The sequence below is a fragment of the Dermacentor albipictus genome, chromosome 7 (assembly GCF_038994185.2).
Source record: "Dermacentor albipictus isolate Rhodes 1998 colony chromosome 7, USDA_Dalb.pri_finalv2, whole genome shotgun sequence".
NCBI lineage: Eukaryota > Metazoa > Arthropoda > Arachnida > Ixodida > Ixodidae > Dermacentor > Dermacentor albipictus.
This window is the reverse complement of record NC_091827.1, coordinates 71,998,167-72,024,385: the sequence shown is the minus strand read 5'-3', so window position 1 is coordinate 72,024,385 and position 26,219 is coordinate 71,998,167. Positions and strand designations below refer to the sequence as shown.

The 26,219-nt window shown below is 42.8% G+C and overlaps 1 long non-coding RNA gene across 1 annotated transcript in view; it reads right to left on the bottom strand.

Annotated features, from left to right (window-relative positions):
* Positions 1-25,763, bottom strand: part of LOC135916068 (uncharacterized) — a 34,122-nt gene extending 8,359 nt beyond the window's left edge. Inside the window, exons 1-4 of the long non-coding RNA XR_010568832.1 lie at positions 25,618-25,763; positions 14,356-14,472; positions 9,095-9,289; positions 3,728-3,809 (exon numbers count right to left, since the gene is read on the bottom strand). This is a non-coding gene — a long non-coding RNA (uncharacterized lncRNA). The remainder of the gene's footprint in view (positions 1-3,727; positions 3,810-9,094; positions 9,290-14,355; positions 14,473-25,617) is intronic.
* Positions 25,764-26,219: the final 456 nt, after the last annotated feature.

The window sequence follows — 26,219 nt, the reverse complement described above, 5'->3', positions numbered from 1 at the left end:
TTTTATCGCTGAGCGAATAGCAAATATAGTCACTAGAGTCGAGGAAGAACTTGGCAATTGGCCAAGTAATGAGAGGGAATATGGTGAGCTTCTAAGTGTAATAATGAGAGAAATACGTAAAGAGAAACAAGATGTTGGTAGGAAAAGAAAAAAAATGAACCGAAAAGTTAGTGGAACAGGGCGATGCGAGAAGCGATCGCCGAACGACAGAAAGCATCTTGACAGCAGAGGCAAGCAAAGAAGGCGAAGTTGTTGTTGTTGTTGTTGTTGTTGTCCTGAGTGGCCTTGGCACATACCCACAGTGGGGAAGTTGGCGCAGGATGAAGTAACCAGTAAATGGGAAATATACCGGGAGAAAAAGTATATGGTTGAAATACAGTTGCAAGTGAAATTAAAAGGTGAAAGTCAAGGTTGTATATCAGAAATACGTGAGAAAAAGAAGGCCGCACATTGAATATTTTGTAACCATATAAAATTATTATGCGGGAAGTCAACAACAATAAAAGAACGTATCCTAGACGAAGATGAAAACAGACTGGAAGGAGAAGTGGAAAGAAATCACATCTGAAAAGTAACAGCCCAATCTTTCCAAGGCAATGACGAGGTTGTATTTGAAGAAAAACAGAGCATGAAAGAGACCCAAGTGTAAATGGACCTAGTGTTGACAAATTTCAACTGAAAGATTGCGGAAGAGAAAATTCCTAAGCGCACAGCCACAGGGCTAGACGGGGTTCCCGTTAGGCTGATTATTGAACTATGACCAAAAAGTAAAGATGCTCTGGTGAAAGCAGTGGAAAGAAGTTTAAAAGATAGACGAATACCACACAGTTGGCGACAAAGTAGAATGAATTTATTTTATAGAGGTAAGGGGGAGAAACATAAAATTCACTCGAATAGACCGTTAACGATTACATCGGTAATATACAGGCTAGCAATGCATGCAATCAAATTAAAGCTTCAAGCATGGGCAGAGAATAATGACATTTTGGGAGAGCTTCAGAATGGCTTTAGAAGAGGTAGGCGTTTGGATGATAACTTTTTTGTTCTTACTCAGTGTATTGATATATCAAATGTAGAAAACGGACCGTTGTATGTGGCATTTTTAGACATTAAAGGAGCCTGCTACAACGTATACCGCACCATTTTGCGGGATATTCTTGAAGGGGCAGGCTTAGGTGACGATTGTCTACTACTTTTGGGAGAGATTTACCTATAAAATACCGTTTGCATCGCATAGGAAGGGGTGAAGAGCGAGTAGGAAGTTCATATCAACAAGGGACTGAGGCAGGGGTGCCTTTTATCCCCGCAGCTGTTTATAATGTACATGGTGAGGATGGGGAGGACGCTAGAAGGACGTAATATCGGGTTTATTCTCTCATAGAAACAGGCAGCTACAGTGGTAGAGCAGCAACTCCCAGGTTTATTTTATCCAGAAGACATTTTGTTGCTAGCTAACAAGCAAAGTGATTTGCAACGTCCGGCTAATGTCTGTGGGCAGGAAGGCAAGAAATTAAGTTTCAAATTTAGTGTTAGAAGATCAGGTGCTAGGGTACTCCATTAAAACAGTGAACAGACAACAGAGATACAGGGCCAGGAAACATGTCGGGTTAAAGAATATAAATATCTAGGTATATGGGTAAACAAAGGCAATACGAACATGGAAACACAAAAAAAGGATAATAGTGAAGGGGAAGAGAAATTCAGTCATAATGAAGCATGGGGATACAATAGGTACAAGGTCCTCCGACGTATGCGGAACGGTGTAATGGTTCCAGGACTTACTTTTGGAAATGCGGTTTTTTCGTTTAAATCAGTCATACAATGAGGACTCGACGCGAACCAAAGGTCAGTGGGTCGCCTCGCATTGGGTGCTCAGGGGAAGACTACAAATGAAGCTGTGCAGGGTGATATGAGCTGGGCTAGTGTTGAAGTGAGGGAATCTCGCAGTAAAATTGAGTATGGAAGAAATTAAATGGGCTGGGAGAGTGTTCAGGTATCTGTACAGAAAAAAATATTGATTCACAGTGGAGGAAAAGAAGTAGGAAGCTTACCAGCAAGTATGCCGCTTCTAGGGTGGCAATCAAAGCAACAAAGAAGGACAAGCGGAAAGTCATAAAGGCTGAAATAATTTCATTGGTGGCGACAAAGGAAAAGAACCCTGCCATGAGTAACTACTTAAGAGGCAAAAACGAAATCAGGAAAGAAACCGTTTATAATAACTCAAAGGGAAGCTTATTACTTTTCGAAGCGAGATGGGGATGCCTTAGAACAAGCACCTATAAAGCGAGATATAAGAAGGAAGAAGAAACGTATGCTTGCGGTGGTGAAGCTAGGGAAACGCATCCACTTTGGGATTCAGCCACAGGGATGCATGCTTCGCTGTCGAAACAGATCTTACATAATCTAAACGAATGCCCTGCTAAATCCTATTTTTTATTACTTTTCAATTATTTATTACTCATTCAACACCACCTTCTTGATTTTATTTTAGCCGGTAATTCAACCCTATTCAATGCTATTCCCATAGATATTAGGAAATTTATGCTCTATATTATCGTGGAATAATCCACCCATTTTTGGCCAATCCCCCATCATGGGTAGGAAGGAGCCACACGTGCCAGAGGGTACAACAACAACAACAAACGATGGAGTATGTTTTATTGGAATGTGAAGATGTCTACCCAGCAGTCGATTTAGGCACCACTGGTCTCCTTGAAGCCCTTGGGTTCAGCAGGAGCAGCGGCAAAGTAAACATGTACTCAATAGGCATTAGTAAGAGGCGATTGGAGGACTGGTGGAAGAAAAGTAGGGAAACAACAAAAGGTGGAGACGTACAAAAGCACAGTTCGTAATGGGGGATCAGAAAATTTGGGTGTGGTAGTTCATAGTGTTCTTTTTTTTCCTTTTTTTTGTTTAAACTGTGTAGGACGTTAGGCAGTATAATAGTAGGAGCTTGTTGGCGCGACCCACCGCGTCGTTCCAAAGGGGACGCTCATAGCATCCATCCATCCATCCACACATTTTTGAATTTTTCGTCCATTAAGCTTCTACTCGTCACTAAAACAAATAGTGTGCTAAGACAAATAGCGTGCGTACGCTATACGATTTTGATCGTCAAGCGTTCTGTGCATGCGCAATGACGACCCGCAATTTAATAGCATACGCTAAATTAAACTGTCTAAAGGGTGAAGGGCGTTGACGTTCCCATGGTGAGGATGACAGCCGAGTGACAGTGCTTTATGACCCACGGCCATGCCGTCCAAGCAGGGAGAAAGGGACACGGATCCGAGAGAAATGCAATGCAATGACTCAGCACAACCACCCCAGGCGCCTGAAACCCCGCAGCATGAATTATTTAAAAGAAAAAGTGTACGACGACGCTAATCAAACACGACACAGTGCTTCCGGAGCCTTCTCCATTATTCATATGGTCTCTGTCTTATTTCTAAATTGTTCCTTGTCGCCATAAAAAACCATGAATCCCAACCCCAAATACAGCTTTAGAAACATCTGTTTTTGCAGTCGCTATTGTAACGGAGATTGTCTGATAAAGGTTTTCCAAGTATATTGTCATGCTTCTGTTGAAGTCATTTTGCCTTATCGTATAGGTTTAAACAAACTATTTTATCATTCACTTGAAGCGACAGCTCTGGGAAGTGCAGTCAGCCCCCCTCCCCCATGCTTAATAATGATGTGATAACAAAATCAAACTGAAATTTGTACTTACAGCAATGTATTACTCTCTTGGCATGTCTAATATATGATGGCACCTCGTTACTTTTTGTATACTCTTTCAGCACACGCTTCAGCTGGGAAAATGCATTGAAGATTAGTCAGCTTTATTTGCATTTGCAAATTAGTGTTCAAAGCTAGTCCTAAATATTTACACGAAATGAGCAGCCATTCAAACGCACTGTGTTTCAGGCTATATTTTAGGCTATAGGAAAATATAAAACTTCTTATTAACAAATTTAGCAATCACTAAAACTCTCAGTGTCGCATACTACGTTCACGTAATACGTTATATAAGCGAATCACCTACCGGAGTTATCTACTATGGCCATGCGCGAAGTGCTAGACACCAGTAGTGCATGAAGAAAAAGCTTTTGAAATTCACACGTCACGGGGCGTGAATGTGTGCTCCATTGAAGGACACCCAAAATGCGCTACATCATATGACTACAAAGTAAAATTAAAACATTTTTCTGTTAATGGGAACTAGAATATAGAAACCCTCTGTTTGCTTTTTAGATCACACCACGGACTCGATGTCTGCTAAGGTTTATCATAACAATTTTTCCCCATCGTTTGTTGAGCTGTCTGTGGTTTTGTCTCAAGTATTTTTACAGCCACGCTGTATATGGCTCAAATCCGTGGTTTTGTGGCGTCTACGAGCAGAAATTCGCATTATCGGCAATGGCTCGAGCGCTGTCACCTTGTTCGTTGGCGACCATCGGATGTAGCCGCTCGAGCGCGCTCATGCCACTGCTGGCGCGTTCGTAGTCGTCTTCGTTCACAGCTGGCTCCGTTTTGCAAAAAACTATCATGAGCAATGAGTAAGCCACGTGTTGTCAGGACTGCAGAAGAACAGCGAGTGTATGAAGAGCAACGAAGGGAGCAGCGATGCGAGTGTGATCGTCGACGGCGTGAACATGCTAATGCGGCGGTCGACGAGCGCGCCCAGGAAATGGCGCATAAGCGACCAACGAGAACCAAACAAGCATACCGTCAGTCTGAGAATGGCGCGAATCGCCTTCCGCCTCAAGGCTTCAATGTGGATGAGTTACAGGGCACATACACCAGGTTTTAAAGGGACTTTCTTGGTTATCATTTCGGCTCTACCTGCATCGTCTGTAATAGAGTATAGTTCGAAGGGGACATCACTACGGTCGCTGTCGTGAGGGTTGAAGTGAAGCGGCAGCGTGCGTTGAAAGTGTTAACGCGGTGCTTCCCCTGCGTGTTTCTGTCGGACTTTCGTGTGTGTGGTGCGTGTAGAGAGGCTCTGCTAAAGGGTGCGGTTACACGTTCTTCGACGACGAACTGTTAGGTGCGGGCCCATGTCCTGGTGCAGCTTCCGAAGATTGCTGCCGATCGAATCTGCTTCGCAGGTGAACCACCTTGAAGGAGCGGAATGGCTGATGCATTTTATTGGTAATCTCAAAGTTTCTGCTCCTTAACTTAGTACCGGTAGAATGCAGCGATTCTTTAATTCCTATCGTAAGTGTTCCAACTAATTTTGATTATTCTTTAAAAAGGTTTCTCATGATCAGGGTCCCCAAGCACAAACTAGCATGCATAAAGTTATTTTCACCCAGGTTGTAAAGCAGGACGACGAATTACAAATTACGTTTACCTTGCAGTGCAATTAAGCATTACGCTTCTTTTCTGCAGTCCATTCTTACATGATAATCCTACTGCTTGCTGGCTAAGGCCCTCAAGCATTGGCTGCAAACCATGGGCACGTTGCTGAACACGAGAACGTAATCTGGAATCCGTTGGTGGCTCAGATATTCACCATTGATTCTCGCTCCTAATGCTTCCCAGTTTAACAGCTCGAATATGTTATCTAAGCGTGCGCTGAAAACAATAAATGGAACTTTTCACTGAGCCTGTCCCCTTTGATGATCAGCATTACAATGCTTTTCATTTGGAGTATCAAGTTCACTGTGAAATCATTAGAGATGTTTTTTTGAGAAATTTACATAACCTCCACAATTGATTGTATCAGTACTCATTCGCATGACTCATCGTATTCTATGAAAGCCTTATAAAAGTTTGGTTGTACTCCAAAGAGTTCTGAAGCACCCGTTTGATTCTTATCATGTGATTTATATTCGACTGTCCGTTGCTAAATAAACCTGTTCTTTGGGTCGGCTTGAACCAAGGGTCGCCCTTATTTTATTCATCATTACCATTGTTAATAGTTGACTTGTTAATGAAAGCAAGTAATTTTGGTTCTAATGCAGTTTGTCTTTAAAATGTCTCTCCTTATCACTTAGCATACATTTGTAAGTGTGCTACTCTCTGGTACACTCGCAATCTTGAGGCATTTCACACAAAGGCACCCGCCCTTTCAAACATAATATACACCCATCCTTCAATAAATCATCTGTTATTCCACCTTCGCATGCCGCTTTTGCTTGCCAGTTCTGTCGCAAACCCCTACACATAGATACACATGAAGCTTCTGAATCGTGTTCGTCACTGCTTCCCAAAAAGGTCGCGAGGTTGCTCTGGTTAGGGTATTCTTTAGCACAGAATTCCCCCGTTGCTTTTACTAAATCATCAACATTGCTTATGACATTGCCGCGATTATCTCTTTCTGCATAAAAGTTAACATTTAGGAAGCCAAATTTATTTCTAGTTAATTTCATGCCACCCTCCAGTTTCTTTCTCCATGCTTTCATAATATTCTCACTTTTATGATATTGGATATCGCTTACATGCTTCTTGTATATCCATGTTGAGTGAATTCGATCCGATCTCTGGAGTCTGACATTGATGCTTTGGCGATGCTTTATTGCATCAATTGTTCCTTCGAATAGCCTACCTTCTTGTTGACTTGGGACGTTATTTACCACACCAATCGCGACTTCTGATGTCAGTCTAGTTACGGTCTTATTCGTTATATCTACGTTTTCTTCCTGCTAAGCAGCTTTTTTGTTTGCACGCACTAGGCCGAATTGAATACTTTTCGCCCGATCGCGTCTAGGTTGGCCTTCTTCCCCTTGACTAATTGCCGTTGTTGGCGCTCTAAGCACCCTCCAAAGAGCACAAGCGTCGTGCTCGAGTGTTCCAATTTTTTAAGGACCACCCTGTACACACGTGTCCCTCTTCAACGAACGTCATTCTCATCGACATGGATGAATGTAGACACGAGACTAGTTAGGTACTGCTCTCCGAAGAAACTCCTTCACGGTGATTCGGAGTACTACATGTGTGCCACTATGTCTGTGCTAGTCTCCAATGAACATCACTGTACCAACTTGGATTACTCGGTGTGTCCCACTATGGTAGTGCGCTGCTATTGAGAGAACGGCTTTGGCGGTAGCTTGGGCAAATATGTGTGTCACACTAGGCATGCGCGTTTCATCAATTACCAAACGATGCCTTCAACTTTGTGATTCTCAGCTGAATGGAGCCCGCCTCCCAAGGGTCCTCAAAGACAGCAACTCGACGCATTAGCCGGCTGCGCCATAATTCTACTAGGTATTTGCAGTTGTTTAAATGTCGGATTTCATGCCACCGCTGTTGCGAGCCTAGTTTTGAATGAAGTTTCGGAGAATTCTTCTGCATTGCGCGCAGATTATGCTCCGCACTTTTATCTCTAAGGTCTAAGCTCATAAGCCTTTTCTATAATATCTTTGGTAAGGAAAAGAGAACTCAGCCATGCTGCCATTGTTTGCGATTGAATGGAGGTATTTTATATTGATTCTGCTTCGTGTTTAGACAGAATCTCACTTAACAGCTAAGATGATGTACGTACATGCGGCTCCTGAATAACCTTTCCGCCAGCTTGAGTTGCTGAATATGTACAACTGAGTTTGTGACAGAGCTAGAGAACAACTCTCAACGTTCGAAGGCACTGGCACTCCACGCCTCCCATCTTGGAAGCCACGCGCAGACATCGTGGCATTTCGACCAGATGACGCAGCATGTCGCAAAATAAGCACAAAAGAGGAACCTTGTGCATTGCTCGGCTTTCTCCTGCACCGGCACGCCATGAATTTCGGAGGCCACCAGCAGACTTCGCGGTGGCGGCGCTAGAGGGCACCGAGCTTTTTTACGGAAGCAATAAAGATCAGTCCTGCTACAGTGCACTCCTATAACATACTTTGTTTCGACGGCGGCAAAAAATTCGGTCCCTATGTTGATTCAATTCTAAAGTATTACGTTGCCAGTCATTGTGCGGTGGGCTCTACCGCAATCTTTTTGTTAATTTCGGAGTATCGGAGAATTCTTCTACACAGCGCTTCGATTATGCCATAAACTTCTTTCTCTAAGGTCTAAGCCCATAAGCCTAGAACCTTTCCTATATTCTCTTTGTTTAGAAAACGGGAACTCAGCCGTGCTGGTACTGATTGCCATTGAATTTAGCAGTTGCATATTGATTGCGCTTCGCGTTTAGGCAGAATCTCACTTAACACCTATGACGACGGCTGTGTGTGCGGGTTTCAGGGACACTTCACGTATTGTAACCACAGAAGTCTGAACGCAATATGAAGCTTTGTGGGATGCCACTTGGCGGAAGAAATTTTTCTCATGGATCCACCATATCTATAAAGACTTCGTTATTCTTTGTCCCAATTAGTTTCCTTACGCCGACTGCTACGTTTATGTAGACCTGTAGAGTACATCAATGTTGTCTGCAATGTCGTTATTAAATAGAATTCTTGCATCATATTCTCTCTTATCTTGAAGACCTCAGCAACAGGAGACATAGCCATCACTCACCTCTGTATATGTCTTACCACTTCTCCTAACCTCACTTTTGTCAATGATATTGTAGGCAATACCTGAAAGTTCTTCAGTGATTCGTGCTAAGCTAGTGAAACTTGAAAGGGTTTGCGTTTTGAACGTTGAAATTACAGTGGTGGCCAGCGCAGATCTACAGATCTTAAACACCATCGGCCGGCTTCGCAGGTCTGACGGTCGCCTTGGTCAGATGCTCTTGAAATGCTGGATTGAAGGACCAGGGATATGTTCACGAATTATGATGGAGTTAGTGAAATACTGCCGCAGGAATATCGGTTCCTGTTTTATTGAGTAAGTGTTTTGTTTATGGTTCGTGGACCATGTTATTTGGCTCCACCTAGTCTAGCTTAGTCTCATTGAATCTCGGCTGTTTTGTTTTTGCTGCCCAGATTGAGGCGGAACTGCACGCTTGTAATTGCAGCCGCCTGGACGAGGGTTTGAACATATGATCTTCAGCATAAAAACACTCTGCACCCCGCGAAATTAGGTTGACGCGGTGACGCGTGCGCATTACAGATGGTCATGCATCATCGTAGGAAATTTTTAGGTACTACTTGAGTTAGCAACAGTGCAACTGTACGCAGCTTTCCGCATGTGTTTCACACAACCGTATACTCACCTCTGCATAATTCTTTGCAATCAGCGCAAGTTGGAAAGTTGTTTGCGTTGCCATGGCACAAGTAGTAATCAAATGGAGAGCACGCTCCCAAGTCCCTGTCGTAGTACCACACCTTCATCGGTTTCCATCCCGGTTCCCCTTTCCCGCAGCGTCCGGGATGAGGTGGCAAAAAGCAGCGATCTGGACGTCGCTCACCTGAAACGCATATTATATATATATATATATATATATATATATATATATATATATATATATATATATATATATATATATATATATATATTTATATATATATACATATATATTTATATACAGTTTTTTTTTACAGGCCTGAAGAAAGCGCCACCACAGCTTTACATGCCTATTGTTTACCTGATTCTGGTCAAGCAAATAAACGGATGACCTTGTCGTACTGAGACTAGCTATCTTGTTATGAAGCACGCGGTAGTAGGAGACTTCGTCTGAATCATAACCGTCTGCGTTTGTTTACAGTTCACATAACTGTATGTACATGAACGTTTTTACCCTTATCCACGTTTAGAATACTGGTGCGTCAACAGCGATTGAATCTGTGACCTCACGTTCAGCAGCACAATGTCATAGCCAATTAGCTACCTTGCAATAATGTGGCTCTATTCTTAGCGTGTTGGCTAGGGCATAAAGTTTGGTCTCAAGCAAATTCCAATTATTTCTTCAAATGAAGAAGGCATATCAGTTGAAGCGGCCACTTAATATATTTTCCCTTACTCACTCCGACAAGATAGCCAAACGTCCCTTACAATCTGGTCGTCTTGGTCATGCAGTGTAAGAATGTATTGGGGAAAACTGGGTCTTCTCATTTGTACAGGTGTACCGCATCAGTGATGGGCGCAATGGGTGAATACTTCAGTGATTGGTGTGCTACGTGGCTCATATCCCAAAACGTTTCGAAGTGGAAAATAGTTCCTTTTATCGAAAAACACCTAACAGTCACTTTCCTGATCCTTTGATTCTAACATAGTTGACAACAACACATAATATAAGTACTTAGGAGGGCTCCTTACGCAGAATCTTTCATGTACTAATCGCATCACCTCCATTTCAGCTAACGCCTGCAGATCATTTGCATTTCTGCGGAGCAACTTCAGAACTGGCCTTCACCAATAAGAAAACTAGCTTACACAACTATTGCATGGACACAAATTGAGTACGGCCCTTGTTTTTCATCTCCACATCAAAAATACCTCATCAAACTCCTGGAGAGCATTCAGAATAGAGCAAGCCCTTTCATTTAAGAGAACTACAGAAATCAGTCAAATGTAACCCAAATAAAAGTAGATATTTAATTGCAAGCAATAGCTACCAGCCGTTATATTTCTCTGCTGTGATTATTTCATAGATGTATTCACACAGTTTGCCTATCTTTATCAAACGTGAAAAACATTTATTTCAGCTGAGAACAATTAGTTCAGCTACACCCGAATTCATGGAAATACACACCCTTTTAATTTTTCAGCTGTGCCCCGTGCAGTCCGGGTATGGAACGCTCTGCCAGATAACATTGCTTGGCATTCGAAACAAAGAGCATTTCACAATGTTCTAATCAATTCATATGCCGTTTCAAATGCCTAACACATCTTGCCTTCTAATTTCTTTCCTTTTATTTTTCTACAAGCTAATAAAAGATTTGCGGTCATCTTAATATTTTACTATATGAATTGCTGCATACATGCAAAGGCCTTTATAACTTTAGTATGGTAATAAATTATTCTGTTTACTTTTATAGTTATTACTTTTCATATTACATTTGCTAAGGTTGTGTGAATTTTCCATGATGCGTGAATATTCCTTCCATTGTACTGATGTAGTTTTTCTCCCCATTCCTTACGAATACGTTACCGTATACCACACCTTACACAATGCCGTTCAAAGGTATGTAAGGTACTTTTAAATAAATAGGTAAATACGTAAACAAAAAAATATTTCAGCCCATAGGGTAGTGAACGAGGTAATCCAATTGGCCTGAGCCGTATGTCGGCACATATTCCACAAGAACTTCCCAATCCACAGTCCGCTTTGGCTTGGCGACATGAGTATTAGCCCACTGTGTCATAAAACTCCCCACTCTGGCGTCCAGTAGTTTTCTAAAGGGTCTATTCATTGCTTGTCTGTGGTGTGTACAAAGAGACTTTTGCTCTAATACTAATTTTGCTTGTTTCACTGACACCGCACAAAGACTCCCCTGAACGTGAATTTATGGGCGAATGTGTTGGGAGTAACTGCTACAAGCTTTGAGAGCCTGGCGATCCAGAGCGTTTTGGATGTTAATCTAGATCACCAGGGGGGAGCGCTAGAAGTCGTAAGAAGCCAGCAAGATTTATGGGAGTCTCAGAAGTTTATGGACAGATAAAAATGAAGCTAATTTCCCATCTATTGAGAGGTAAATGCAACAGAAAAAAGCAAGGGAGATGGCACACAAGTGTTTACAGCGAAAACAAGCATATCAATTGATCGTAGATGTAATGCTTCGAAAATATCTACTGAAACTGCCATAAAGTGGACACTATCAAATATAGACAGAAGAGCTTTGCATAATTTAAACAAAATCTGTTGATTTGAACTTGAAAGCCAACGTCTACCACCCCATAAAAAGGAAACATAAAGCGGGCGAGATGCCTGTTGCTCTATAAATGGTCGTAACGAATTGCGTCATAACTGAAAGGGCATCGAATTCAAAGAAAAATGACAGCCATTCCACTCTGTAATGGAGGAATGGCAGCGAAAGCGAACAACAGTGAAAGCTCTCAAAAGAAAAGGAAAGTGCTTTCGCTGCGATTCCATCTTCACAGTGTGGAATGGTTACCCGGGCCCGCGATTGTCGTTTTCGTTCAGAATCGCGGGAAGTTTTTTCTTCGGTGGTCGTTTCGGGCCCGCGCCGTTTACATTCTCGTTGCTGTTCCCTCCGGCGCTCCTCGTACGCATGTTGTTCTTTGGGTGTACAAGTTATACGTGTCTAAGTTATACGTGTACATGTTGTACAAGTTATACGTGTATAATTTATACAGGTGTACAGGTGTACAAGCGTACAAGTTATACGTGTTGTTAGCTGTTGTTAGCGCCGATACCCCTCCTGCTTATTTACTGCGATAACCTTGACTTCCTGCTATTGTTCACGGTGAGTATTCTGATCCATAAAATGTGCTATGAAGGCCTAGTAGTTATTTTTGCGAGAGCGATGTTGAGGTTATGGTAATATAGCCAACACCTCTGTGTGTGTGTTGTGCTGCTTCAACGTATAGTTTCTGCTCGAATGCGATGCTTAATCGGTATAAAATGGCGAAAAACACTTCAACATCATTGTATTTGTTAAGGAAAAAAAGAAGCCTTTTACAGTATTATGGACGCATTCGTCCATGCAAATAAGAGATTCGTAATTATATGTTGCATTGCAATAATATAAAGGTAGTCTAAGTGCAATTCGCTGCATACGAAAATATCCTAAATGCCACGAATGATATTACAGCACGCTATCCGTTCATGTAGCGGTTTCCACTGCACTTGTGAGCGTAATTCAACAGATGGCTGATATCCTGCAAAAAGGGCAGTTTTGAGCCTTTGCATGCGGGGAGCAACAACACATAAAAATCAACGATAAGTAATAATGTTTGCAAGGCTACTAGCGCAAGCTCAGGAAGATATTCTTGGCACAATGTCTAAATTAATTTCAGCGCGCATATGAAAGCCCTTGCTAAAAGATGTGTGAAGGATGCTTGAATATTTTAGCTAATTATTAACAAAAACAAATGCTCGCTCTTCCGTAATCGACAATAGATGTAAGCATGAAAGGGCAGCAGGTCAAGCAGATTGGTTGAAGAGTATACTAGCCACAATCTCATAATGCTTGGAGTACATGTTCACAACGACACACCCCACTACATCGCAGCAAACCCCAGAACGCCGTAATGTGCACTGGTGCACATGGCTGCCCAGCTAGATGAAGAAAGCCAGCTCAAGGCGCAACGACCGACAGCCAAAGACGCTGCACAGCTAGAAGAAGAAAATCTCCTGAAGGAGGCGCCACTAGCGTGGCGCCTACTTCATCTCTCAAGGCAACGACAAACCCACGGCGCGGAACTGATGGACCGCTGGCGTTAAAAAAGAACAGGCAACTCTGTTTCAGCGCCAAATGATCAGAACGAGGTGTATGGTTACCTGTATCGGCATTTCAAACGTCGCTATGGGATTTGACAAATATTACTTCAGCGTACTGAAAGTTCCAGTTTGAGTGACATTCGTAACAATAGGAAGAACTCCGGAACAATATTTTTTGTAGCTTGTTGGGGCAGTAAATGGCTTATGCAATACGATGCTGTACAAATAGTTCAGAACCAGGAACCGCCTTTTCTTAAGTTTTGACTGGCTGCCCGTATGATCTCGTTTTATTCTCGCAACTCGCCCGTACGTTCTCGTTTGGCTTTGACTTTGGCTCAAGCCCACTTGAAGGTCGCCGACAACGTGAGCAAAAGGTATTTCTTGCTTAAAATACATTCTTGTCTGATTTTCGCGATCATTTCCCGGTTCTAGGCGACGCAAGATTTAGAGGTATAATTCAGTTTTCCACTTTCTTCGGCGAACATGCATCTATATTCCGCTGGGTGTACGATGCGAAAGGTCTTGCTAAAAAAAACAAGTGTAAGCTTATTCAGCAATTGAACTTGGCTCAATCCAGACATGAAACCTACCCCCCTGAGGAAATATTGAATCATTCGATCACCAGATGTATTGATTCGTTCCGCGCTTCTAGCAACACTATATAGCAACATGTATCTTGGTATTCTAGCAACACTATCTCTAATCGGTGTGCGCCAATATGCAGTACTAGTAACACCATTCCTAACCACGTAGATTAGGTTTCACAGTAGTTAAATCTGACTTCGCCGTGAGTGCTTCGTACAGTCAACAGCCGCCATGCTTCCCCCCATGTATGTTTTAGACGAAAACGAGCCCAGTTATGCTTATTGCATATATTGAGTTCGTATAAAGCTTTTTAAAGCAATATATAATATAGACATCACATATCTTGTTCCCTGCACAAATGTACTTGATATAGGAGATTCAGAAAACACATTGAACATTTTTGATATGGTCTGTTCCTTCTGCTCAGACATTTTCGTTTATGTGCAATTCGGATGAGCCAGCCTTGTCATTAAATTGTTAAACACATTGCCATTTTAAGGCTCTTTGGATAAAATGAAGGTAATATGCGGAAATTTTTAACGAACTGTCAGATTCTTCAGGCGCTGGATTTTCAGAGGGTCGATATGGAGGCGCGTAGCGCGGTTCCTTGACGTGTTTTTGAGAACGATTATTTTCCTTCTCCAGGCATAATATTCCATTACCTGAAATAAAAATAAAGAACATACATATTCTCAACACAAGTTTACTTTTACATGCGTTTACAAAGAGCACCGCTGGCGACAATTTGACTACTGAGGATCTATTAACGCCACTTATTTCCTGTTTCAGCAAACAACCCCACTACAAGGAAAACTCTGTCAAGTTACAAACATTTGCAAAACTTTTTTCTTATGAGGAAAACCAATTCCCAATATATATACTGCCTTACTTATCAACGAAGCACTCGGAATCGCATCCTAATTTTTTATACCGCTGACTAAAAAATTGGTGCATATGTTGGTCATCTTGAAGAGTATTCAAAGTTCCAAGTCCAGATGTTCTGAACAAGTAATATAGCACTTCATCAAAAAGCAACCACGCTCGTTTATAAAGTTTCAGACTAATTAAGAACTTTTCACTTATATGACTACAGGTCGGCTACTTTTACGAGCGGGCATCATTCTTGCATCGTGCACGTTCTCGCTATATTACTCTTCATTATTTCTAAACTTCTTTTGTTCTCTTTTATGCAATACGAAATCATTTCGGTGCAATGTTGATAACGCAGACCTGCGTATGCGTAACTCGAGGTGGATTCATTGGTTCGTGCAGTAAATGCAGCCATCAGCACGATTCTCATCGTGCCTTGGATAAAAGACATGCCATTGAGTTTTGCGCGAATGGCTAGAAGATCCTTGCTGCCTCGAAATCATTAGGCGATATAAAGAGAACGGAGTACTCCCTGGGTACTTAGATTATGACGTTGAGCCTATTCCATCAACTAGCCTTTTCTAAATGGTATGAAATTATTCCCCAATATATATATATATATATATATATATATATATATATATATATATATATATATATATATATATACATATATATATGTGTGTGTGTGTGTGTGTGTGTGTGTGTTACTTGTATGTCGGTAGTATCATAAGCAGCCAACAAACACGGACACCAAGGTCAAGATAGCGGAAATTGCTTGTGCCGAACGAATTAACATAAACAAACGATAAATATAATGGAAAAACGTGGATGAAAAAACAACTTGCCGCAGGCTGCAACCGAACTCACAACCTGAGCATCTCGCGTGCGATGCTCTACCATTTGAGCCAGGGCAGCGCCGTTTCCCCATTCTTTCTTGGGCATTTATGTGTCCTAGTAGAACCCTGGTAGTGTTAGCCAGCGCCACCACTCACATACCTTGGCGGCGGACGTGGACGGTCCTTTTCTGCTGCAGGCTTCATGAAAGTGTGATCTTTTTGGGTGAAGGCAGCTGGTCTACTGGTCAACTGGAGGTCTCGAATCTCGCAACATTGATGCCTTCAGGTAGCACGCGTGGGTTTACTGAGTGGGGTGGCGTGTCAACCAGCATGCGCTGGCTAGCACTCCAAGGGTTCTCGTAGGACATATAAATACCCAAGAAAGTGGATGGGGAATAGGTGCCGCCATGGCTCAATACGTAGAGCATCGCCCCCAAAATTCAGAAGTTGTGGCTTCGGTTCCCACTGGCGGAAGGTTGTTTTTTCATCCACATTTATTTCCATTATTTATCGTTTCTTTATTTTCATTCATTAAGCACGAGCAATTTCCCCTATGTTGTCCTTGGTGGCAGTGTTTGTTGGCTTTTTATGATATCAATAATAAAGATCAGGCCACTCGGTTAACGCCCTTTCTTCTAGTATGAATGTAGGTCGATTACTTATCATTTAAAATAAACGCGAGGTACTTCGTTTGAATGCGCACCTCATCAACATCAAAAGGTATCAGATGTGACCATCGGTCAATCGTTTTGGTTAACTTATAGTTACACCCACGTGAGTGTGTCATGTGTGGTCTAACTAGTCGTAGCCGTTGCCGATGGTGTTTCCTCTCCGGGAGGCATTGCGGTAAGCTTGATACCTCGACGGCTTCGGAGCACTGTAGCGACAGCAGGGACTGTGCACCTCCGCCAACTCACTGCCTGTTACGAAACTTTCAAAAGAGTCTTTTCGTGACGTATGTAGATGTACAGAGTCACCAGAGATCAAGATGCACCCCAATTCGCTCCAACATCCTTGACACCTCGATTCGTCTAAGTTTTGACAGGCGGTCTGTTAAGTGTCTCCTCCGTAACACCACTATTGATAGTTATCGAGGAAGTCGCTTTCTCATCGCATGGTTCCTACGTTTATTAAATTTTAAAAGATTTCCTTAAAAGCTATGTAAATCTGTAAATTTACCAGAAAGGAGAACCTCAACCCCAGCAAGTGAATTTGCTTCACGACCGCTATTTTGGTCCTTACTTTAAACACAGTGACTTCAGCTGCGACATTTCAGCACGTTGCGCGCCAGTCAGTTGGTATGTTTAACGATATAACGCTGTGCAGTGAAACCTTACTTATTAAAAAACAGGCGATCTGAACTTTGAAAAGTGTCCTGCTTAAGACAAAAGCCACCTTTTTAAGGATTTCTGTAGAAATGTACTGCGTCCATCTATATAATGTCCACTCTCTTCCGGATTATTGAAATAAGTGCTACCCTACTCTATAGACGCCTAAACATAAGCCTAAATAATGCATTTAGCATCTGTTTGCGGGGTGGTTAAGTGTCATCTAGGTAGAAATAAATTATAACAATAAGAACTCCTGTGATGGCCTGCAAATCAAAGTTGAGACAAGACAAGGGGCTCTAGGGGTGTTTCTAGGCTTGGTGGGTCATTGCAGAGCATTCAGTCAGGACTATGATCTCAAAAGTCACTGTCTGACAAGACTTACTCAGAAGGATGTTCCCTTTTGTTGGACAGCAGAATGTGATGGCGCCTGCCGAGAATAGGCCCGAATGATATCTTGTGATCCTGTGGTGTGCTTACCGCGCTTTGCGGTGACCTTTGAATTCAATACCGACCCATCTCACTATGGTCATGATGAGTATCTCTTGTATCAGAGAGACTCATCATGGCCATCAAACCTTCGTGTAGTTGGATACCACAGCTACACATTCAACAAAACAGAGTTGAACTATACCACGACACAAAAAGAAGCTGTCGCAGTTTTAGAGTCCCGCACTAATTCCGCTCATATTTGAAAGGCGCAAAGTTCAAGCTATACACAGACCATGAAACACTAACGCACATATTGAAGATGATCGAACTGAAAGGAAACATAGGTCGTTGGGTGGAATATCTTCAGCAATCTTATTTTGAAGTAGCTCATCGCCCGGGAACTTCTATGAAGGTCGCGGTTGCAACGCCGTGATTACTGATTTAGCTTCCAAACAATCAGGAAGAGGCGAATGTTGCAAGGATATTGGAAGAAACCAAGGTTTTTCAACGTACTAAAAATGAACTAGTTGCCGTTCTTACTTCCTTTGTTCAAAAATCATTGGAACTGTATTATGGTAGCTCCAAATGAGGAGGCCATGATGGCATTTCGAGAACCTACAGGAAATCGACAAAAAGGTCATCATGGCCTCGTATAAAGCAAGAAACGTAAGCCTATGTATTATCATGTCATAAATTAGATCTTACAAAGTAATATTTAACCTCCCTACGCAAGAAATGGTTATGCCGCAATATTCTAACATGGCATTTGAGGTTATTCATCTAAACTTCGCGCAACTATGAAAAATTCTGAATAAGTTAAGAAGACACAATCCTTCCTGTTGTGCATTGTTGAGTACACCAGGATAAATGCAGCAAGACCTGGTAAAGAAGATGCTAATAGCATAAGTTACTTATTCAAAAGGAAAATCTTCGACCATGTTAAAATTCATTGGCTCCGACCTGCTTTTTGAAGTAATCGGCTACAGGAATGTGCTGAAAAGCGTTACTACAAGTTAGCGTCACTGCGCCCTATCGTCCCTCAGCAGCTGGGCAAGGTGAAATGGCTATCAGGGACATCAACCAATAGATTACCATGTATCCAGCGTTTCTATGTGGTTAGAAATGTTGTCCTGAAGCGGCGATTGCTCACTACAACCAGACGTATACAACTGACCTGGGACGCACTCCTCTATTCGCTGCAACTGAGAGACCACCTTATCTGCCTGCGGTAATAAGCATAGGTATTGACTATAACATAAAGCTTATAGAAGCAGCAAAATCTGTAGATAGTAGATCAATGTATCGTGAAAGAATAAAGAAAATTTTCGACAAGAGGCGAAATACAACGTTATCAATATTCGAAGTCGATGAATTCTTATTGGTTAATAGAGGGCCAAGCCTGAACGTGGCCTATCGCGGACGATTTTGTGTGGTCAAGACGGCAGCTCAACAAGGACACTTAAATGCCGTATGGTACCTTGGTCACAATGCCACCATAGAATAGACACCATTTTCAAGTATCATCCCAGCAGGGTTTCAAACAATGCTGGGGGGAATGAAGCAATCTTATGACGGCCTGCAAATAGAAGCTGGAACACGACAAGGAGCAGGGGGAGAAAAGAGAATAAAGAAGAAGTGCGAGAGAACAAAATGGTGTCTCTGTTGGGAAGCTGTTTAGGGGCAGCTTTATAATCTAACACATCAATATTCTTTTTGTAGCTTGTCTGAAATATTTAGCGGTTTTCGTTTTTACCAAATAAATAGATACCGCTCTTCAATGTCGCTATAACTTTGTAATTTTAGAAACTCTTTCAAGGTATAAATAAGTTTAATGAGTGCCTAAATATTTTACATCATGAAAGGAATTTCTAGCAACTATTTGGTGCAGATCTTGTTATAATGAGATAAATGCGTGCTTCTTGGCCTTCTTATTTCTGTAACCTCCTTTGGCTCTGTTTGACAAAATAAAAACCCTAAATTGTACGAAAAAGGAACTTGCGTACAATTAAATACATCCTAGAATTCCCTTAAAGCTCAGTGCACGCCTTATATGTAGATTCTTTTTAACTTAAAATCAGGTATGGCCGACTGCACGGCAAGGACAGTTGCCATAGACTGGGGCATACACCTTCGACGAAGTGCAAAAGGTGTAGCAATAAGTTTTAATCGCAACATCGTCCTGTAGCCGACACCAGAACTTGCATCGCGCTTCACACCTGCGGCTGACCTTACGGTAGGATCAAACCAGGCCACTAGCTCTTGTGCCTTCCAAAGTCTCTTCAGTAATTTCCACTAAAGAATGTACACAATCCAATGGGCATCTAAATATTGTGCTGTACTTCGCTATCCTAGCGAAACCGACAGTGCAAAAGAAGCGCTATCGTGAAGTTGAACACGTCATCGATGCGTCGAAACATGGTATGTTACGGGAACGCTTACATAAAGCGGTTACAGTTGTGACACAATTCGCCTCGGCACTATGACTACTGAGCTGAAATAGCCGAGTATATAAAGAAGTATAGCAGAGTATAGGAAAATGAATAGTCTCTTACAGAGATGCTATGGTCACTGTTGGTGTGTCATTGCCAAAAATGTTTCCCAGTTGCATGTCTAAGCAAATCCACAAAGAAGCTCTAATGCTTAGCTCTTAAAATATTCAGCTGATGGTGTCTGTTGAAGTTCATCTACAGCAAGGCATTGTAACCAGCCTTTTGCGAGGAGAAGCTAAGAAACGGATCTTGCGGGACATATATTCTGCACAAAAGATTTAGCACATATATGAAGGAATTCTCGAACTTATAAAAATCCGGCACGTTATTCTGCGAACATATCTCGTGCTCCATGTCCTTCTTAATTTGTTGAGAATTGCTTCTAAATGTTTCCATAGGTAAAATTTAGTATTTCATATTGCTATCCTAACTATTCATTTCATATTACATTACCCCTGCTCCACTTGCTTCGTCATTGTTTTGTCGGTAGTTTCATACTATAATTGGGCAATTGAAGCACTTGCAAGTAAAATCAAGGTATATCTTCGAAGACTGCTGAGGCATGAAAAAGCTTCATTATTTTACGAAAGCAATATATTTCTTTATATCTGATTATTCGATCATTTGCGCTGCTAGCTGTCGCAGTTAGTCATTCACCTAAGACTGATATGAATATGTATCTTCCAAATGGTGCGGTCATAAAGATCTTCAATAAAAGGGCACACTGTCAGACTTCCCATCAATTGCTCAAAGGTGGCATAGTGCTCACTCCTATACTTCTGGAAATGTGTAATTTCTTGTGAGTAATTGATAATAGAAGAGGACTACTGCATAGATTAGTGAGTGGCATAAATTCAGCATTGATGCATCTGCAACGCAATCGCTAGTTTGTGCACTCAGTGGTTCGTTAAATTTTTTCTTCCTTTACTGAATGCATTACCTGAACAACTGTGTTATCACGCAGCTCTTAATGAGCTGCATTGGTGGCGTAGTGACTGTGGTATTGTGCTGTTGAGCCCAAGGATACGGGATCAAATTTCGGGCATGGTGAGCATACTTATATAGGTCAAAATGCCAAATGCCCAAGTACTGTAGATTGGGTGAACGTTAAAAGAACGCAGGTGACCAAAATTATTTCCGAGCTCCCCGCTATCACATGTCAGACAATCATAATGTAGTTTGTTTGTTTGTTTGCTGCATAGAACTTATTCTAGGCAGTTATTATCAATACCCCCAGAGGATCAAATTATTGGCTCACGTGATAATTCGCTCGCGTGTAGTTTCCGATTCCACCTCTACGATATAATAATGGGGCATTTAGGAAAATTCTTGCACTTGCATTGGCAGAACTGCAGACACCATAGCAAAATTTTTATGCATGGGATACTCTCTAAGTTATTCCGACGCTTATATATGTAATGGTGAATCACATCGTTCTCAAGCTTAAACTACTTCAGCTGCTGACAAACCCTTGCATTAGGCGGGCGTGAAGTTCTGCGTAAATGTTGTATGATTCGGTGGCAGTATGGGTCAACACGTTCGTAGGAGGCGAACTCAGTATAATGGTTGGAGGGGAGCCTGTTGAGAGGCGCTGTGGTGACAACGTCAGTGAAGACGTAGTCTCAGGACAACATGAAGTGTAACGCAGAGATTTGCTACCAGATGACAGCGGCAGAGGGCAGTAAGAGAGAGCGCCGCCATCTTTATGTTTCTTGCCGAATTTAAAAATCACGTCAAAATCCCATTCTTGCAACCGGAGAACCAAGCGCCCAAGGCGATGAGGCAATTTTTTCGCCCAGGACAACCAGCATAGCGGGTGAGGGTGAGTAACTACGGTAAAGCGGCACCCATAAATAGGTGGCCGCAATTTATGCACAGAACCTAACTAAAGCAAGAAATTCTTGCTGTATTATCGAGAAATTCTGTTGTACTGCGGTTAGTGCGCGAATGGCATACGCAACAGCTCTCTCTCGTGAAGCGTTGTCACGTTGCAGGAGGCCGGCACTGGTTCCGTGACAACAAGCTTTGGTTTCCAAAAAGGTATGCGCTTTCATCGAAATGGCAGAACACGAGGCTGGATGTTGCACGCTTGAGAAATTTTAAAGCAGCCTCAAATACTTCAGCCAAGGGAAAAGTGTCCAAAGCATTGACCTGTGTTTGAAACGCAGGTAAAACTTTTCCATACGCTGAATGTCCTGGCTAAAACTGGAATGGAGAACAACGACAGGTTTTTGTACTTCAGGCCACGTAGAACTGTGCCTATCGTACGTTCAAAGGTTGCAGGATCGTTACGCAACGCTAAGGGCATTACGTTTAATACGTACGGTCTGTCTTGTGTTGCAAATGTGGTTTGTCTTTGTCTGCTTCATGCATAGATTTGACATTAGCCCGTTCTGAAATCATGACTTGAGAAATATTAAGCTCACTGAAGGCAGTCAAGGGTATCGTCGATTATTGGCATGGAGAGCACATCTGTGCGCGTGTTCTTGTTCATTGCTGTATAATCGGTGCAAAATTCCAGAGAATTATCCTTCTGGTCTCGCACAACAGGCGACGACCAATATCTAGAGGACAGCCAGAGAGTGTAGCGTGGGAACATGCCGGTGACGTTTTCCTCTGTGATTTTCCGCTCTATGCGCGACACGCCTTATGTGCGGTGGCTTTTAAGGACTCTGTTTTCGCTTTCAGTGCGACGCACTGCGAGGGAAGTGCAGCCGAGAAGTTTTGTGTGGACGTCAAAGATCTGCGCTTTTTAAGTGCCACTAAGACATCTTATTTATGCGCAATGGTAAGATCGTCCTTTATAGTGGCTGTTAGAGGAGCAGTACCATGGTCTCCAAAAGGGGAAGGCAAACGTCATACCTCCATGTGAAGGAGAACAAGCGTATCAGGTTCGGTGTCTTATCGCGATCGGCGAGAAATTTGGAAAAAACATCGGGACAAGCACATACCTGTCGTGAATCCTCACCAGGCAAGGAGCGACGGTAAGCCCACTAGAGATGTTTTCACCGAATAGCAGAAGGAATACCTCACTATTAACGATGGTATCCTAAGTCAGTATTAGAATATCCTTGTGACCGGGTAGAATTAGACAATCGGGAGCTGTGACAAAATGCATGGTGTGTCCATTGAGTTCAGTTGTGCATTCAGTGTCTCTCGTATGAATTACACGTTGACGCCAAGAAATCATAGCTGGTGCGGATGAAAGTCTCATCCGAAAAGCTACTCGAGGGGAAGCTCGATAGAGGACAGGACTGGGGGAATATATATATTGTGAGCGATACACACGCCGGACTCAACTTTATCTTCTCCGCATATCACTATCAAGTGTAGGTCTTCTTCATCTGTATATATCATCATCAGCTGCACAGCTTGATTCTCGTTGTAGCAGCACCAGCTCGGCTGGAATGAAACGGTTTTTTACAATATAGGTATATTAATTTGAAGAGAAAGGGTGAAGCGTTCTTGAAGACTAAGTTTGGGGCCCTCCACTCAGGTCTTCACTGGCTGCGATTTCTCGCCGAAACGAACCCAGGAGTAACGTCTTCACTCCCGTCTTCAAGCTGTCCAGCAGTGTCTCCCACGACCTAAACTGTGCTTATCTTATGATTAAAGTAACTAAATACGCATTAGGATTTACGGGTTTCGGGGCGCACCGCTATGATATGTGGTAAAGCTGGGGCCTTTCTCCAAACCATGTGCACCTAGAGTGAAAGTGTGCGAGGTGAATGGTGCGTAATTTTAATAAACGCGGATACGTGTCCACTTGTGTTTTTTCTTACATTTGTTCCTTCCTCTCTGCATAGGGCCTTATGGGAAAGATCGCATTTTTGACGCTTAAAACGGATGTGAGCGAGTTTTCCCCTTTTGTTCAATTTGGCTAGGAAAGATCTCCCACGCCTTCTCTCCGAAATCCCGGGTGTCAAACACACATTGTATGCGGATGATATCACTGTCTGGTGCAACTCGGGCAGTGACGCCGAGATCGAGGAGCGTCTTCAAGCAGCAGCGGACACGGTGGACCAGTACGCAAGGGAAAGAGGCCTCCAGTGTGCGCCGGAAAAGTCCGAGTTGCTCATCCTGAAGAACCCGAGGACACCCCTGGTGCAGAACATCACGGTGTATATAGACAGCCACTCAGTACCGAAACCCACGGAGATGAAGATCCTAGGGCTGTATATCCCGCAGGAGCGACAGAACACCACCACAGTGAAGAAGCTTACAACATCCACCGAACAAATTCTCCGGATGATGCATCGTATTAGAAATAAGCACCATGGCATGAAGGAAAGGGACGCCATCCGCTTAGTGCAGGCTTTCGTGATTTCTCGGATAATGTACGGGACGGCATTTCTTAACCTCTCCAAGTCGGAAATTGAAAAGTTGGAGACGCTGATCCTGAAGGCCTACAAGACGGCACTGGGGCTACCAAACTCTACGCCAACGGCAAAGCTCATGGCTCTAGGAGTACATAATACCCTGAAAGAGATGTGGGAAGCACAATGCCTCTCACAACTCAATAGGCTCGCACTCACAAAACCAGGTAGAGATCTGCTCGAAAAGATCCATATTAATCTGCCTTATACGATAGACCAAAGGGAATAGGTACCACGTGATGTGAGGAGACGCATCAACGTGTACCCCATTCCGCGGAACATGCATCCCGTATATAACATCGAAAGCAGAAAAGCAAGAGGGGAAGCCCTGCAGAAGAAATGGGACGAGCAACCTAACACCCTTTATGTGGACGCCGCAGGGCCAAAGAATGGAGTGATGACTATTGTGGTCTCAACGCCTTCAGGATCGATGGTGAATTGCGCCTCGATGAAAACTTCCAACCCCACTCACGCAGAGGAAGCAGCTATTGCATTAGCTATAGCATCTAACCCCAACGCCGATGTGCTCACTGACTCCCAGAACGCCTGTCGCAACCTCAATAACGGATTAATTCACAGGTCAGAGTTGTCATTGCTGACTAAGCATCCACCCAGCCAAACCTCTGTCATCTGGTTTCCCGGTCACCTGGAACTACCAGGAGGAAACGAAGCCACTCACAGGCATGCCCGAGCTCTTCTATACCGGGCGTCTCCCCCTGATGACCTTGAAGAGTGCTGGGACTTAACTGCTTTAGCAGTGTATGCTGACATTCTCGCACCATACAGAACAGCCAGGAAGGAGTACCCGACACCCCATAAATCCCTCAATAAATTGCAAGAGAACACTCTTAGGAGGCTACAAACTAATACATACCCAACGCCAGCTAAGTTACACCAATGGTACCCTACACTATACTCCCCGCAATGCCCGCACTGTGGAACGGTAGCTAACCTCTACCACATGGTGTGGGCTTGCCAGTTTAATCCCATAGTTGACCCCATCCCGAATCCCTCAAAAGAGCAGTGGGAGGCTATTCTGCTCAGCGATGATCCTGACCGTCAGCACTGGCTGGTGGGGAGGGCCAGCGCAGCAGCAGTAACGAGTGGGCTACCGGAATAGGCGGCCCACCCACGAGTTCTACGAATATCCTGTAAATAAAGATGTTTTCAATCAATCAATCAATCCCCTGTGAATTGATGCGGGAAATAATTGAAGTTGATTGTACCAACCGCCATAAAGTGTAAATGTAGCGGCTTTAACTACTCTTCCTGTGCACGTTAAAAGTGTATGTAAAATTGTAACATTTGTTAGGGGATATCCAGCGTCGCAGGGGGAGTAATTTGAATACTCTGGGCTGCACAATAATTCTATATTCCAGCATTCGCGTCTCCAGATTCATACATTCGCCCCATATAAATTTAGATAAAAGTAAGTTGGTCAGGATTTAACAACAGGTGAATTCTGTAACTCACATGTCAACAAGATCGCACACAAGACTGCGTGTGAAAGCATATCTTCTACGGTTGTTCTAGCTTTCGCACAAGTTTGCACTTTCCCCTACATCAACAAATGCACTCTTTTCCCCAACAAGTTTAGGAGCAACACGGACAGGCATCATGACTACAATAGGATGTTTTATTACTAAACCGCCTCATCGTATACAGCTCTTTTCTGAGAAAAGCAAGTGCGAAATCTGAGATCCTGTTATTTCAAAGACCCCTACGTGAACACGAAGACAGCGTTTCAGTCTTAAACATATAAACAATATGACAACAAGGAAATATGAATTCGGGCGAAATTACGCAGTGCGTCTGTAATAATGATTTTTTATACCTCTGTACCCAATTATTTTTTGTGCCTGTAAAAGCGCGCATTATTATTGTTCTGAAATTTTGATTTTCGCGATCCACTGCGCACCAGATAACTGAGTCCACCTTCGAAGAAATTGGTCCTACTACGAAAGTGAAACGTGTATTTTAAGAACAAATCTCCGCTGCGTCACACATTTCTGAAATACAAGTCCATGCATAGGCAGTTCTTTATTGATTACAGCCTCGCTCCAAGAACGAAGCAA